The sequence below is a fragment of the Bos indicus x Bos taurus genome, chromosome 29 (assembly GCF_003369695.1).
Source record: "Bos indicus x Bos taurus breed Angus x Brahman F1 hybrid chromosome 29, Bos_hybrid_MaternalHap_v2.0, whole genome shotgun sequence".
In the NCBI taxonomy this organism is placed as follows: domain Eukaryota; kingdom Metazoa; phylum Chordata; class Mammalia; order Artiodactyla; family Bovidae; genus Bos; species Bos indicus x Bos taurus.
The window spans coordinates 47,760,128-47,777,473 of NC_040104.1; positions in this window are offsets into that span (position 1 = coordinate 47,760,128).

Here is a 17,346-nt window from a genome sequence, read left to right on the forward strand (position 1 = left end):
TCAAGCAATTATCCTTCAATTAAAAAATTAAAAAAATAAACTTTTCTTTTTTTCTTAGACTTAAGAAGACTATGTATGTGGTAAGAAATCAGCATCTGAGAAGAAAGTAAGACAAAATCATTTCCTTTAGGAAAATTGTAGAGATTAATTAAATTAGTGTGGTTAAATGAAGTTCTCTCTGATTTGCTGTTAAGGAAGTGTGGGCTTGTGTAGTGAAATAGTTAAACAAATATTCCAAATGAATATAAAACAATAGTAACTGCTCTCTTTTATTAGGCACCAGCTCTATGAAGAACATGGTTTCTGCATTAGACAGATTTGGCTTCAAGATTAACTGTTGCAGCAGCTGTGTGACCAAGGACAATCTTCTGAATTGCTCTGATATTTCATTTTCCCTTTCTTAACACTGGCGTAGTAATGTTCTTGGCTGGTTATTGAAAGATAAATGAGATGACACACGCAGATGGTTTTTATGTCTAATAGTATATAGTATAAGTAGGTGCTCACTTTGTATTAATTACTGATCTCTTATCTGAGCATTGTTATTCTACAGAGGTTATTTGTGTTCTTTTGTTTTCCTACTAGACTCTAAGTTTTCAGAGGCAAAGACTAGGTGTTTTGAATTTTTCTTCCTCACCATCTTGTAAAGTTCATGATATATATTCACCGAAAGGAAATGGAAGAAGCAAAGTCTTCCGTGAAATCATAGCTGCTACTAAAAAACATTCTCCTAGGTGAGAATAGGTCATAATATTAAGCAATTGTCCTTAATGGTCAAAATTTAAAGCTCCATCAAGTATGCTATGACCCAGAGGGATGGTACGGGGAGGGAGGAGGGAGGGGGGTTCAGGATGGGGAACACATGTATACCTGGGGTGGATTCATGTTGATATATGGCAAAACCAATACAATATTGTAAAGTTAAATAATAAAATAAAATTAAAAAAAAGAAGGCATGAATACCAGGCTTATGTGTATTTTTGGAATAGAAACAGTTATGAAGAAAATAGAAAAATATATGAAGACTCTCTCAATAAATCTCTTTTTTTTTCAGATATATTGTCAAGATGTGTTCAGTCACTCAGTCATGTTCAACTCCTTGAGACCAAATGGACCTTAGCCCTCCAGGCCTCTCTGTCCATGGGATTTTCCAGGCAAGAATACTGGAGTGGGTTGCCATTTCTTCCTCCAGGGGATCTTCTTGACCCAGGGATCTAACCAGCATCTCCTTCGTCACCTGAATTGCAGACAGATTCTTTACCCTTGAGCCACTGAGGAGGGCCCATTGTCAGGATAACATGAAATAATATTTGAAAAATGCTCATTTCAGTGTTTGGCACATCTTGCTTTTAACAAATGGGTCAGTTTTGGTTCCTGTCTGGCGAAACCTCCATGTCCATCTCCTCATTTGTGTATTATTATATTTTTCCACGTGGAATAAACATCATTACTTCTTTCTAAAGTAGATTGTATCCTACCTTCTTGAAGAGGCTTAAAGATAAGGTATCTTTTTCTTTTTTTCCCCTAATCTCAGCTCTCTCATCTCCAGTGTATGGGCTGAGGTGCATCTGTGGCCAAAGGTTGATTTTGAATCCCTTTGCCAGCCTGTGAGCTGTTTGACTGGATACATTCCTCTGTCTCCCTTAGTCTCTGTCAGGTCCCTTCTGCCTTTCAGGACACTCTAAAATTGTTCAAGTCTTATGGTGTTTGTGTTCTTCATCACTGCTTCATGTGTGCTAATTTTGTTCCTTGATTATCTACTTCTAAACTGTCAGTCTCTGAGATGTATTTGCTTGAATGTGTCCTTCACAATGCCATGCTAATTGATCTGAAAAAGTACTTGCTGATTGATTCAACTGGAAAAAGTCACAGCAATAACCAAGTTTGGCTTTGTGATGAATGCAATACTTTTACCAGTGACCTTGGCATTAGAGGTACCACTGTCAACACCATGAAAAAACTATCAGAATGGCAATTGGAAAATCCTAAGTAACTAAGGTTTGGATGGCAAAGAGTAGCCCTTTAGAATCCTCATTCTGGGTTTCTAGGGAAAATAAGAAATAAAAGAAGTCTTCTGAGACCTTTGAAAATTTCACTCAAAGGACTAGCTTTGACCCTGAATTTCAGTAGCTTCATGAACTTGATAAGCCATATCACTTCCCAGAAGCCTGGATTCTACAGAATGGCATAATTATATGTGTTTTTGTTTGACAAAGATCCAAAAGTAATGTGCATATAACATACTCCAAAACTATAAATCACACAGTGTAAACTTAAGGTGTTCTATAATTTTTCAGCCAAAGTTTAGCATTTGCATGGAATGCAGGTACTGAAAATACCACTAGGTTAATAGATTGCAGCTTCAGTAATGATGTAGATGTTAATGTTCCAAGATAAAAAATGAACTTAGCAGCCAAAGCACTTAATAAAACATGTATATTGTATCATAAATATTTTAGGGGGGGGGGGTGATTTACCATACTATTTTAGTAGAAAACACTGTAACATGCTTAATAGTTTGCAGCTTACATTGTGAAATTGAAATTCAAGGTTAACTAATGGTAATTATAGGGGAAATAACCAAATTAACTGCATTATACATTTCCATGCTTGAGAGAAATGCACAAGGACTTTTTATTTCTCGTCGAAGTGAAGGTTTCTTGGAATCTAAATGAACAAACTTCTGTTAATGTTCTGACCACATGTACGTGCACATGTCCACCCAGAAAACTAAATCAAGCAACGTTAGGAATTGTAGAGTTTGCAGCTTTGCAGATAAGAATACATGTCAAAATTCTCATAACCAACTTTTTTTTTTTTTTTTAATTTCTTTGGGTAATGGAAGTTCAGGCTTTGAACAAAACTGTCATAATTAAAGGAGATCTGGGCATGAGGTGGGATCTACCTCAGCAATCTGCTGATGGGAAGGGGGAGAGGCAGGGGTCAGGATTAAGTGGACATCTGAATGAAATTTCACATCCAGAAACTAACCTTGTTGATAAAGAGTAGCTGGGTATAACTTACTGGGTGAGAAGTTGAGATGGAGGGCATGTTTTTGTCATACTTTGTGAAGAAGAAATGCAGTCCAAAAAGCAGTGAGTATCAGAATCTTCTAGCCACAAATTCAGGCATAATGATAGTTCCAGATGGTCAATTTACAATTAATCCATTCAACAAATATTTATCAAATGCCTAAAGCAGATAAAATGGTGAGGGAAAGGACATAGCCTTACTCTCATGGAACGTATAATCCAGTAGGAGAAATGAATATTAATCACACAAATAATGGTGTCAATGCAAAAGAGGTAATTATTATAAAAGGAAATTAAATGACTGCATGAGAATTTATGTGTGTGTGTGTTGGGAGTGGCAGGTAGTTCAGGGAAAACTTTTCTGAGGAAATTTTTAAGCTAAGTTCCTCAATTATTGAGATTGAGGAAAGGAAGGTATCATTACAAACAACCTCAATTATTAGTGGTTGAATTTACATAAGGTCAGTATGGAAAATCCTGGTTGAGAAGCATTATTCCTAAGCATATGTCCTCCAAACAGCAGCTAGGTTACCCAGACAATATTTAACAGTTCTGCCACTTCAATATAGAATATTCATGAAATGAAAAGAAAAAACATGGAATGGCTCACACACTGAAAATTGCCTCAGCCCAGAGTAACATATAACTATACTTATGTGTAGTGGGGAATGAAGTTTAGCTATGTCCCCAGAAAGAGTGCATGAACCAAGAAATTCCAGATGAACAAGCTGGAATTAAAAAGGCAAAGGAACCAGAGATCAAATTCCCAACATCCGTTAGATAATAGAAAAAGCAAGGGAATTCCAGAAAACTATCTACTTCTGTTTCACTGACTACACTAAAGCCTTTGACCACGTTCAGTTCAGTTCAGTTGTGTCCAACTCTGTGACCCCATGGACTACAGCGTGCTGTTTGACAATGTGGGTCACAACAAACTGTGTAAAATTCTTAAATAGATGGGAATACCAGAGCATCTTATCTGCCTCCTGCAAAATCTGTATGCAGGTCAAGAAACAACAGTTAGAATCAGACATGGAACAACAGATCGGATCAGATCAGTCACTCAGTCGTGTCCGACTCTTTGCAACCCCATGAATCGCAGCACACCAGGCCTCCCTGTCCATCACCATCTCCCGGAGTTCACTCAGACTCACATCCATCGAGTCAGTGATGCCATCCAGCCAGCTCATCCTCTGTCGTCCCCTTCTCCTCCTGCCCCCAATCCCTCCCAACATCAGAGTCTTCTCCAATGAGTCAACTCTTCACATGAGGTGGCCAAAGTACTGGAGTTTCAGCTTTAGCATCATTCCCTCCAAAGAAATCCCAGGGCTGATCTCCTTCAGAATGGACTGGTTGGATCTCCTTGCAGTTCAGAGGACTCTCAAGAGTCTTCTCCAACACCACAGTTCAAAAGCATCAATTCTTCGGCACTCAGCCTTCTTCACAGTCCAACTCTCACATCCATACATGAGCACTGGAAAAACCATAGCCTTGACTAGACGGTCCTTTGTTGGCAAAGTAATGTCTCTGCTTTTGAATATGCTATCTAGATTGGTCATAACTTTCCTTCCAAGGAGTAAGCATCTTTTAATTTCATGGCTGCAGTGACCATCTGTAGTGATTTTGGAGTCCAGAAAAATAAAGTCTGACACTGTTCAGAAGTGTCAGATTCCACTGTTTCCCCATCTATTTCCCATGAAGTGGTGGGACAGGATGCCATGATCTTTATTTTCTGAATGTTGAGCTTTAAACCAACTTTTTCACTCTCCACTTTCACTTTCATCAAGAGGCTTTTGAGTTCCTCTTCACTTTCTGCCGTAAGGGTAGTGTCATCTGCATATCTGAGGTTATTGATATTTCTCCCGGCAATCTTGATTCCAGCTTGTGCTTCTTCCAGTCCAGCATTTCTCATGATGTACTCTGCATATAAGTTAAATAAACAGGGTGACAATATACAGCCTTGACGTACTCCTTTTCCTATTTGGAACCAGTCTGTTGTTCCATGTCCAGTTCTAACTGTTGCTTCCTGACCTGCATACAAATTTCTCAAGAGGCAGATCAGGTGGTCTGGGATTCCTGTCTCTTTCAGAATTTTCCACAGTTTATTGTGATCCACACAGTCAAAGGCTTTGGCATAGTCAATAAAGCATAAATAGATGTTTTTCTGGAACTCTCTTGCTTTTTCCATGATCCAGCAGATGTTGGCAATTTGATTTCTGATTCCTCTGCCTTTTCTAAAACCAGCTTGAACATCAGGAAGTTCATGGTTCATATATTGCTGAAACCTGGCTTGGAGAATTTTGAGCATTACTTTACTAGCGTGTGAGATGAGTGCAATTGTGCAGTAGTTTGAGCCTTCTTTGGCATTGCCTTTCTTTGAGATTGGAATGAAAACTGACCTTTTCCAGTCCTGTGGCCACTGCTGAGTTTTCCAAATTTGCTGGCATATTGAGAACAGCACTTTCACAGCATCATCTTTCAGGATTTGGAATAGCTCACCTGGAATTCCATCACCTCCATTAGCTTTGTTTGTAGTAATGCTTTCTAAGGCCCACTCGACTTCACATTCCAGGATGTCTGGCTCTAGGTCAGTGATCACACCATCATGATTATCTGGGTCATGAAGATCTTTTTTGTACAGTTCTTCTGTGTATTCTTGCCATCTCTTCTTAATATCTTCTGCTTCTGTTAGGTCCATAGCATTTCTGTCCTTTATCAAGCTCATCTTTGCATGAAATGTTCCTTTGGTATCTCTGATTTTCTTGAAGAGATCCCTAGTCTTCCCCATTCTGTTGTTTTCCTCTATTTCTTTGCATTGATTGCTGAAGAAGGCTTTCTTATCTCTCCTTGCTATTCTTTGGAACTCTGCCTTCAGATGTTTATATCTTTCCTTTTCTCCTTTGCTTTTCACTTCTCTTCTTTTCACAGCTATTTGTAAGGCCTCCCCAGACAGCCATTTTGCTTTTTTGCATTTCTTTTCCATGGGAATGGTCTTGATCCCTGTCTCCTACACAATATCACGAACCTCATTCCATAGTTCTTCAGGTACTCTATCTATCAGATCTAGGTCCTTAAATCTATTTTTCACTTCCACTGTATAATCATAAGGGATTTGATTTAGGTCACACCTGAATGGTCTAGTGGTTTTCCCTACTTTCTTCAATTTAAGTCTGAATTTGGCAATAAGGAGTTCATGGTCTGAGCCACAGTCAGCTCCTGGTCTTGTTTTTGCTGACTGTATAGAGCTTCTCCATCTTTGGCTGCAAAGAATATAATCAATCTGATTTCGGTGTTGACCATCTGGTGATGTCCATGTATAGAGTCTTCTCTTGTGTTGTTGGAAGAGGGTGTTTGTTATGACCAGTGCATTTTCTTGGCAAAACTCTATTAGTCTTTGCCCTGCTTCATTCCATATTCCAAGGCCAAATTTGCCTGTTACTCCAGGTGTTTCTTGACTTCCTACTTTTGCATTCCAGTCCCCTATAATGAAAAGGACATCTTTTTTGGGTGTTAGTTCTAAAAGGTCTTGTAGGTCTTCATAGAACCATTCAACTTCAGCTTCTTCAGCGTTACTGGTTGGGGCATTGACTTGGATTACTGTGCTATTGAATGGTTTGCCTTGGAAACGAACAGAGATCATTCTGTCGTTTTTGAGATTGCATCCAAGTACTGCATTTCGGACTCTTTTGTTGACCATGATGGCTACTCCATTTCTTCTGAGGGATTCCTGCCCGCAGTAGTAGATATAATGGTTATCTAAGTTAAATTCACCCGTTCCAGTCCATTTCAGTTCGCTGATTCCTAGAATGTCAACATTCACCTTTGCCATCTCTTGTTTGACCACTTCCAATTTGCCTTGATTCATGGACCTGACATTCCAGGTTCCTATGCAATATTGCTCTTTACAGCATTGGACCTTGCTTCTATCACCAGTCACATCCACTGCTGGGTATTCTTTTTGCTTTGGCTCCATCCCTTCATTCTTTCTGGAGTTACTTCTCCACTGATCTCCAGTAGCATATTGGGCACCTACTGACCTGGGGAGTTTCTCTTTCAGTATCCTACCATTTTGCCTTTTCATACTGTTCATGGGGTTCTCAAGGCAAGAAACTGAAGTGGTTTGCCATTCCCTTCTCCAGTGGACCACATAGAGGAGCTATCCCACGTTGAAGGTCAAGAAGGGCGGCAGTGAGGAGATACCCCTCATCCAAGGTAAGGAGCAATGGCTGCGCTTTGCTGGAGCAGCCGTGAAGAGATACCCCACGCCCAAGGTAAGAGAAACCCAAGTAAGACGGTAGGTTGCAAGAGGGCATCAGAGGGCAAACACACTGAAACCATACTCACAGAAAACTAGTCAATCTAATCACACTAGGACCACAGCCTTCTCTAACTCAATGAAACTAAGCCATGCCTGTGGGGCAACCCAAGGCGGGCGGGTTATGGTGGAGAGATTTGACAGAACGGAACAACAGATTGGTTCAAAATTGGGAAAGAAGGACGTCAAGGCTGTACGGCAAGGCTGTATTCAGCCTCAGATATGCAGATGACATCACCCTAATGGCAGAAAACAGAGGAACTAAAGAGCTTCTTGATGAAGGTGAAAGAGGAGAGTGAAAAAGCTGGCTTAAAACTCAACATTCAAAAAACTAAGATCATAGCATCCAGGCCCATCACTTCATGGCAAATAAATGGTGAAGCAATGGAAACAGTGACAGACTTTATTTTCTTGGGCTGCAAAATCATTGCAGATGGTGACTGCAACCATGAAATTTAAAAATGCATGCTCCTTGGAAGAAAAGCCATGACCAACCTAGACAGCACATTAAAAATCAGAGACATCACTTTGCTGACAAAGTCCATATAGTGAAAGCTATGTTTTTTCCCAGTAGTCATGTACAGATGTGAATATTGGACCGTAAAGAAGGCTGAGTGCCAAAGAATTGATGCTTTTGAACTGTGGTGTTGGAGAAGACTCTTGAGAGTCCCTTGGCCTGCAAGGAGATCCAACCAGTCCATCCTAAAGGAAATCAGTCCTGAATATTCTTTGGAAGGACTGATGCTGAAGTTGAAACTCCAATACTTTGTCCACCTGGTGCAAAGAACTGACTCCTTGGAAAAGACCCTGATACTGGAAAAGATTGAACGTGGGAGGAGAAGGGGACAACAGAGGATGAGATGGTTAGATGACATCATCAACTCAATAGACATGAGTTTGAACAAGCTCCAGGAGACAGGGAGGCCTGGTGTGCCACAGTCCACGCGGTCAGGAAGAGTTGGACATCACTGAGTGACTGAACAACAACAACAATCATCTTTACTTCCATAGCACCTATTCATTTATTCAATAAATATTTCTTGGGCACCTATTATGTGCCAGGCCATTCTCATTGCAAAAAGATCAACAGTAAAGCCTGATTATAACCCTATTTTCCTTGGAGGAAGATAGAAATTTAAGCTGGAAATTATGAATTACAATAAGTATATGTGCCTTATATCATCCATGTCACTTGAGCTCACTGCACACATGCCTGTCAAATTGTTTAAACTCTAAAAAGCTGGGAAGTGATCAATTTTCAGAAGCTATGAAGGATGTTAATGAATCCTATTCCAATATTTATACTGGTCATCAATTCACCAGTTAGAGACAAATGGTGGTGAGAGGGCCAAGGACCAGGAGTAAGATTTTCCTAGAACTAAAGATAAAGTAAAATGCAAATTATAAGCTATGCCAAAATGCAAAATAGAATGTGATCCTTTCAGAGGATCCAAAAATGGTCAAAGTATAAAGGGGTTAGGAGTGCAACCTGGCTTTAAAGCAGAGCCTTGGCTATTAAAATTAGATAAAGGAATAAGTCAAACAATAAAGTCTAGACAGAAGACAAGGTTGGATGCCCAGAACCTGAGGAAAATAACTCTAGAAGACAGGGAAAATAAATACATGGAATATAAAGGCAGATGGAACAAAATATATGGGCAACCAGTAGGCTGCATAAATCTGTTATTTTGAGGATCGTGGCCAGGATTCAAGTGAAGAATAAATGTGGTTTCAGTGACTTTTCTGAAGGTGGCATCTTACACATATCAGCAAAGGACAAAGAGAAAGCATGCAAAGAATGGTTAATTGGAGAAAAAAAAAAAAAAGGCAGCAGATGAATTTCTAGTCTGTTACTGATTTTTCAAAGAACTCTGATTACCAATAGCCTGTTTACTCAGAAATCCTCCCACCAAGATCCAATGACTATTACAACCAGCATCCACTGGGAAAAGTTTAGTCAGTTTGTAAACAACTACCTTTCAGTTCCATATTTTCCAGAGTCCCTGTTCATTATTGGCAATTATTTCTATATCTTCTGCTTACTCCAAAAAATGTATCACATGGTTTTATGTTAGATATAATTTATAACCCAATAAAATAATTAAAAAGGAAAATAAAAGTAATTACAGGAAAGAAAAAAAAAAGATTAGATCAAAAATTCTAGACTAAGGAAAACTATTACAAATTAGAAGTAGCTTAACTGGGAGGACTAAGTAGGAGCTAAATTTAAAAAGAAAATTTAAAAAGTCAAAATCAAGCTTGAAAATTTCCTTAAATATTTCTAGATGACCAGATAGTAGATTTTTTGAAACTCAAACTGCATTTTGTTTTCTCTTCCTTATCTTCATCCTTCATTGACTATCTTAAACAAAACCTTTTTTTTTTTTTTTTTTGCATTGTTTTTCAGTTACTCACTCACATTGATTATATAAACTCCAAAAGTTTCTTTTCCTAGGTACTTTCTCCAGACTTTTTTTTTTTTTCTAGCACTTCCACTTTCTCTGATCCTACTATTGGTTTTTTACTTTCTTCTTTACCCAATAAGATTTCACAATCCCCCTCCCCACTGCAAAAAAAAAAAAAAAAAGATTCCACAATCCATTTTGTAATCATTCCCTGGAGAAAATAAAATGCTTATTCTATCCAACTTTTATATAAATATATATGTGTATGTATGTGTGTTTGCCTAGGAATACAGAATTTGGGACATACATGTTCATGTTGCATATAAACTGGCCATTCACCTCTTTATCTGAGCTCTGCTATTACCTCTTAGGTACCTTTCATAGTAACTTTAATTGGTTCTTTGAATTAATCATTCTAATGATCTCTCTCTCTCTCTTTTAGGACTAGATTTCCTTAGATCTCTTAGACATTCTCCCTTTTTTTTAATCAGACAAATAATTTACAAAAAAATGGCACCTTGAACAAATTTAACCAGATCAACAACAGTGAGGGAAGATACGAGTATGAATGAAAAAGGCATTTAAAATTAAGTAAATAAGTAGGAAAATGCTCAGAAGCATAAGGCCTATGGCACATCAAGAAAATTACTGACACGGTAATATAAACAGTCACATTGACTTCTTTATGTAGGCATTCACATTCTCTGGTTCTACTGGGAGTCTAATTAAGTCACAAAGTTTCTTCCTATCTAACAAAACAGACATTAACTGAGTATCATTATTATAAATAAACTTCAACTTTACTCAATACCAGAACAACTAATATATTTGCTAACCAAAACAATGCATCCTATTAAACAACAGAAGTTGTCTCCCTGACATACTCCCTTACCTTTAATGATTTAAGGAAAAGAGAATCAAGAAAACAGAAGAAAACAGCAAACTGGAGAACAAAGTGAGTTTATTACTGTTATTGTGAACTCCTTAACTTTATCACTTCCAGTGCTATTTAGTTCTTTTCAGATCAAATAACAAATGGAGAAAATCAAAGATCTATGTAACTATTTTTTCCCCCCCACTGGCTTTGTTGTTCCATTCAGTTGTGTCAAACTCTGAAACCCCGTGGATTGCACCAGGTTTCCCTGTCCTTCACTATCTCCCAGAGTTTGCTCAAACTCAAGTCCACTGAATCGGTGATGCTATTCAACCATCCCATCCTCTGACATCCCCTTCTCCTCATGCCCTCAATCTTTCCCAGCATCAGGGTCTTTTCAAATGAGTCAGTTCTTAGCATCAGGTGGCCAAAGTATTGGAGCTTCAGCTTCAGCATTAGTCCTTCCAATGACTATTCAGGACTGATTTCCTTTAGGATGGACTGGTTGGATCTCCTTGCAGTCCAAGGGACTCTCAAGAGTATTCTCCAACACCACAGTCTGAAAACACCAATTCTTTGAAGCTCAGCTTTCTTTATGGTCCAACTCTCACATCCATACATGACTACTGTAGTTTTGACTATATGGATCTTTTTCAGCAAAGCGATGTCTCTGCTTTTTAATGTGTTGTCTAGGTTTGTCATAGCTTTTATTCCAAGGAACAAACATCTTTTAATTTCATGGTTGCAGTCACCATCCACAGTGATTTTTAAGCCCCCCAAAATAAAGTTTGTTATTATATCCATTCCCCCCCATCTATTTGCCATTAAGTGATGGGACCAGCTGCCATGATCTTAGTTTTTTTTTTTTTTTTTTTTTTTATGTTGAATTTTAAGTCACTGGTTTTAATTTCAGCTAAACAGTGAACATCATTTAGTTGCTTATTACATTGAATCATTGAGGCCTGATTGAGTAAGTAAAGCTAATGCAGACATATGAAAACATCATCCAAGGAGTTATGAACGCTTAGCCCTGTACCCTTTCTCAGTAGGTGAGTTTGAAACCTACAAACCAGAGATTGACTCATGGATCAATTATATTTTAGGTATTCTCTGCTAGTGCTACTCAAGAAAGGCCATAACTCCTTAAATAACTACTTAAACATCATTCATCAGAAAATTAAACCAAATCACTTCTTTCATAAAAACATTTTTAGTAAAGAGAAAACAGTAAGCTAAAAGCTGTTTATCTTCCTAATTACATCATGATACATTCTTGCATTTTCTTCTCTAACTTGCGTACTTGGTAATGCTTGGCAAAGTCTGTCAGTGAGACATTTCTACCAGCTCTCTTCATTTAGGAAATCCCTTCTTCTAATCTATATCATGGTTACTGCTCTCTTGTAGCATATATTTCTCAAACTATCTGATTTTCTCACTGACCTTTGGCATAAGGTTACCTTCAACTGCCATATATTTTCACTGATTGTATGTTTAAACCACATGTTCTGATTTTTATTTGGGTGCCATTCTTTTAAAAATAAATCCCTATATTCTAGATTTTAACTGTGAAGATTCATAGTAAAACTAAATGACAACAACAGAAAGGAACAGAATTAACCCTCTCAAATATATCTAACACAGAAAAACATAGATCATTTTTAAAGAAATGTTACTGAATTTCAAAATCAACAGCAGCAATAAAACTTCAAATGTTTCTAAAATCTTTTGAGAACAAGCACATTTTAACAATATATTTTTAAAAGAATGAAGTTTCTCTTGACATGAATAACCAAAATCTTATTAAGTTGATTCAAATAATTTGGGCTTATTTTTTAAGATGGAATACAGAAGTGTACATACAGAATGTTGTTGTTGTTTAGTTGTTAAGTTGTGTCCCACTCTTTGCGATGCCATGGACTGTAGCCTGCCAAACTCCTCTGTCCATGGGATTTCACAGGCAAGAATACTAGAGTAGGTCACCATTTCCTTCTCCAGGGGATCTTCTCTACCCAGGGATGAAACTTGCATCTCCTGCACTGCAGGCACATTCTTTACCACTGAGCCACCAGGGAAGACCACATACAGAATACACTAGAGTAAATTTAAACTGGGCACTTATATTTTTAAGACAATAAATCCAAACATTGTCTCCTGGCCTAAAGAAGTTCATAATCTTCTCTTCTTTTTCTGTGTATGTTATAGAGACATATTTTGTTAAGCCAGTTTATTGTTTTGTAAGTTACAAACAATTCTCTACCAAGAAATCTTAGATAAAAATCTGGATTTAAAATATCTATGAAAATGAGAAAATTTGAGCACATTGGTTCTACATTCCTATGCGGTAATAATTACAGGCTCTGGGAGAAGCTATTCCCTTCAGAAAGGCCAAGTACTATCCAAAAGTCCACCCTGCCTACTCTCCTGACTCACTCACTTACTTGACTTGCCACCGTAGGCATTTGCATTGTGACCCTGTAATAAGGCTTTTAGTTCACATAGGGCTATAACTGTTTTCCTTTCTCTCTCTAGGTTGACAGTGAAATGACTTTGGGGAAAATCTATCTTCTTTACAAAGAAGTGGCATGGACAGATTAGGGAAAATGTCTTGATAGATATCAGAAAAGTGAAGTCGCTCTGTCTTGTCCGACTCTTTGCGACCCCGTGGACTGTAGCCCATCAGGCTCCTCCGTCCATGGGATTCTCCAGGCAGGAATACTGGAGTGGGTTGCCATTTCCTTCTCCAGGGGATCTTCCTGACCCAAGGATCGAACCCAGGTCTCCCGCATTGCAGGCAGAGGCTTTAACCTCTGAGCCACCAGAGAGTGATATAGTCCCTCCCTCTCCCTTCCCAATCTCCCACAAGCTTGCACATTTCACAGGATTTAGCTTGCCTTTGGAATCGGAAATAGTAACAAGCATAGACTTAGAGGAAAACAAGTCAAGGAGCAAAGGGTTTGCAGTTTGGTTTCAATGTAGTTCAATGTTCTTCATACTAGGTTTGGGGAAAAATCTTCATTATAGGGAGTATAGCTTTTTCTGGCCTTGATAAGTCTCTCTTCCTCTCTCTCTGTCTCTCTCTGTCTGTCTGTCTCTCTCTCTCTCTCAGTCACTGGAAAAGGCTCTGATGCTGGGAAAGACTTAAGGCAGAAGGAAAAGGAGATAACGGAAGATGAGATGGTTAGATGGCATCACCAACTCAATGGACGTGAATGTGAGCCAACTCCGGAAGACAGAGAAGGACAAGGGCCTGGCATGCTGCAGTCCATGGTGTCACAAAGAGTCGGACACAACTTAGCCACTGAACAACAGCAACATATTCCAGAATGGTATATAAGTGACTATAATTTAAGACTCAGGTCCTATATCCAGGCCAAATAATATCACTCCAACACAATTTCAAGCCAGTAAATTTATTAAACATACGGATGTATAAGTCTATCTGTGACCTATGTGATAATTAAGAACTGTTCATTATTAATTTCCACCCGTTCCATCACAATTATAAATCCATATAGTTAACAATACTGAGAAAGAGACCTTGTTTCACCACCTTTTCTGAAGAGACTGGAAATTGGTATGCAAATACTGAATGAAATAGAAAGGCATTTTCATCTGAGACAATGAATAAATGACCAAGATTTATACCAAAGCCAAATAAGAAGGATAAGAAATTCTCAGGGCAGAAAATTTGAGAGTGATAGTAGGAAAAAATTAACTTCAGAACAGGAAAATACCTGTCAATTGTATGCTAGAAACTTTACATTGGTCATCTGATTTAATTAGCACATAACACCTAAGAGGAAAGAATGGCCATCACTGTAAAGATACATAAAAAGAATAAGTAATTGATCCAGGGTCATACAGCCAGGAACTGAAAAAAATGGAATGCAAATATATAGTTTACTGACTCTTAACTGGATCCTTTTCCAGGTATGGTGATTTAGTCCCTAAGTCATATTTGACTCTTGCAACTCCTTGGACTGTAACCAGCCAGGCTCTTCTGTTCATGGGTTTTCCCAGGCAAGAATATTGGAGTGGACTTCTATTTCCTTCTCCAGGGGATCTTTTCTCATTATACTATTATGGAATAATTAGGAGGTGTTATCAAGCGAGAGTTATCCTATGAAACAAGTGATTTTAGGAATTGCTACAGGTTCAGTTCAGTTCAGTCGCTCAGTTGTGTTCAACTCTTTGTGACCCCATGGGCTGCAGCACGCCAGGCCTCCCTGTCCACCACCAACTCCCGGAGTTTACTCAAACTCATGTCCATTGTGTTGGTGATGCCATCCAACCATCTCATCCTCTGTCGTCCCCTTCTCCTCCTGCCTTCAATCTTTCCCAGCATCAGGGTCTTTTCAAAGGAGTCACATTTTTGCATCAGGTGGCCAAAGTATTGGAGTTTCATCTTCAGCAACAATCCTTCCAATGAATATTCAGGATTGATTTTCTTTAGGATGGACTGGTTGGATCTTCTTGCTGTCCAAGAAACTCTCAAGAGTCTTCTCCAACACCACAGTTCAAAAGCATCAATTCTTCAACACTCAGCTTTCTTTATAGTCCAGCTCTCACATCCATACATGACTACTGGAAAAACCATGAAAGAAAGCATGAAAGTGAAGTTGCTCAGTCGTGTCCAACTCTTTGCGACCCCGTGGACTGTAGCCCACCAGGCTCCTCTGTCCGTGGGATTCTCCAGGCAAGAATACTGGAGTGGGTTGCCATTTCCTTCTCCAGGGGATCTTCCCAACCCTGGGATCGAACCCAGGTCTCCCACATTGCAGGCAGATGCTTTAACCTCTGAGCCATCAGGGAAGGAGAAACCATAGCTTTGACTAAATGGACATTTGTTGGCCAAGTAATGTTTCTACCTTTTAATATTAGCCTAGGTTGGTCATAACTTTTCCTCCAAGGAGCAAGAGTCTTATCATTTCACAGCTACAGTCACCATTTGCAGTGATTTTGGAGCACAAAAAAATAAAGTCGGACATTGTTTCCATTGTTTCCCCATCTATTTGCCATGAAGTGATGGTACCACATGCCGTGATCTTAGTTTTCTGAATGTTGAGTTTTAAGCCAGCTTTTTCACTCTCCTCTTTCACTTTCATCAAGAGGCTTTTTAGCTGTTCTTCACTTTCTGCCATAAGGGTGGTGTCATCTGCATATCCGAGGTTATTGATATTTCTCCCAGCTATCTTGATTCCAGCTTGTGCTTCTTCCAGCCCAGTGTTTCTCATGATGTAATCTGCATATAAGTTAAAAAGCAGGGTGACAATAACAGCCTTGATGTACTCCTTTCCCGATTTGGAATCAGTCTGTTGTTCCATGTCCAGTTCTAACTGTTGCTTCCTGGCCTGCATACAGATTTCTCAAAAGATATGTCAGGTGGTCTGGTATCTCATCTCCTGAAGAATTTTCCAGAGTTTTTTTGTTATCCACACAGTCAAAGGCTTTGGCATAGTCAAAGCAGAAATAGATTTTTTTTTCCCTGAACTCTCTTGCTTTTTCAATGATCCAACAGATATTAGCAATTTGATCTCTGGCTCCCTTGCCTTTTCTAAATCCAGCATCAATATCTGGAAGTTCATGGTTCATGTATTGTTGAAGCCTAGCTTGGAGAATTTTGAGCATTACTTTATTAGTGTGTGAGATGAGTGCAATTGTGCAGTCGTTTGAGCATTCTTTGACATTGCCTTTCTTTGGGATTGGAATGAAAACTGACCTTTTCCAGTCCTGTGGCCACTGCTGAGTTTTCCAAATTTGCTGGCATATTGAGTGCAGCACTTTCACAGCATCATCTTTTAGGATTTGAAATAGCTCAACTGGAATTCCTTCACCTCCACTAGCTTTGTTTGTAGTGATGCTTTCTCATTCCAGAATATCTGGCTCTAGGAGAGTGATCATATCCTTGTGATTATCTGGGTTTTGAAGATCTTTTTCGTAAGTTCTTCTGTGTAGTCTTGCCACCTCTTCTTAATATCTTCTGCTTCTGTTAGGTCCATACCATTTCTGTCCTTTATTGTGGCCATCTTTGCTTGAAATATGCCCTTGGTATCTTGAATTTTCTTGAAGAGATCTCTAGTGTTCCCCTTTTATTGTTTCCCTCTATTTCTTTGCACTGATCACTAAGGAAGGCTTTCTTATGTCTCCTTGCTATTCTTTGGAACTCTGCATTCAAATGGGTATACCTTTCCTTTTCTCCTTTGCTTTTCACTTCTCTTCTTTTCACAGCTATTTGTGAAGCCTCCTCAGACAACTATTTTTCCTTTTTGCATTTCTTTTTCTTGGGGATGGTCTTGATCCCTGCCTCCTGTACAATGTCAGGAACCTCCATCCATAGTTCTTCAGGCACTCTGTTCATCAGATCTAATTCCTTGAATCTATTTGTCACTTCCACTGTGTAATCATAAGGGATTTGATTTAGGTCATACCTAAATGGTCTAGTGGTTTTCCGACTTTCTTCAATTTAAGTCTGAATTTGGCAATAAGAAGTTCATGATCTGAGCCATAGTCAACTCCTGGTCTTGCTTTTGCTGACTGTATAGAGCTTCTCCATCTTTGGCTGCAAAGAATATAATCACTCTGATTTTGGTATTGACCATCTGGTGAGGTCCACTCCTGTGTTGTTGGATGAAGGTGTTTGCTATGACCAGTGTGTTCTCTTGACAAAACTCTATTAGCCATTGCTTACTTCATTCTGTACTCCAAGGCCAAATTTGCCTG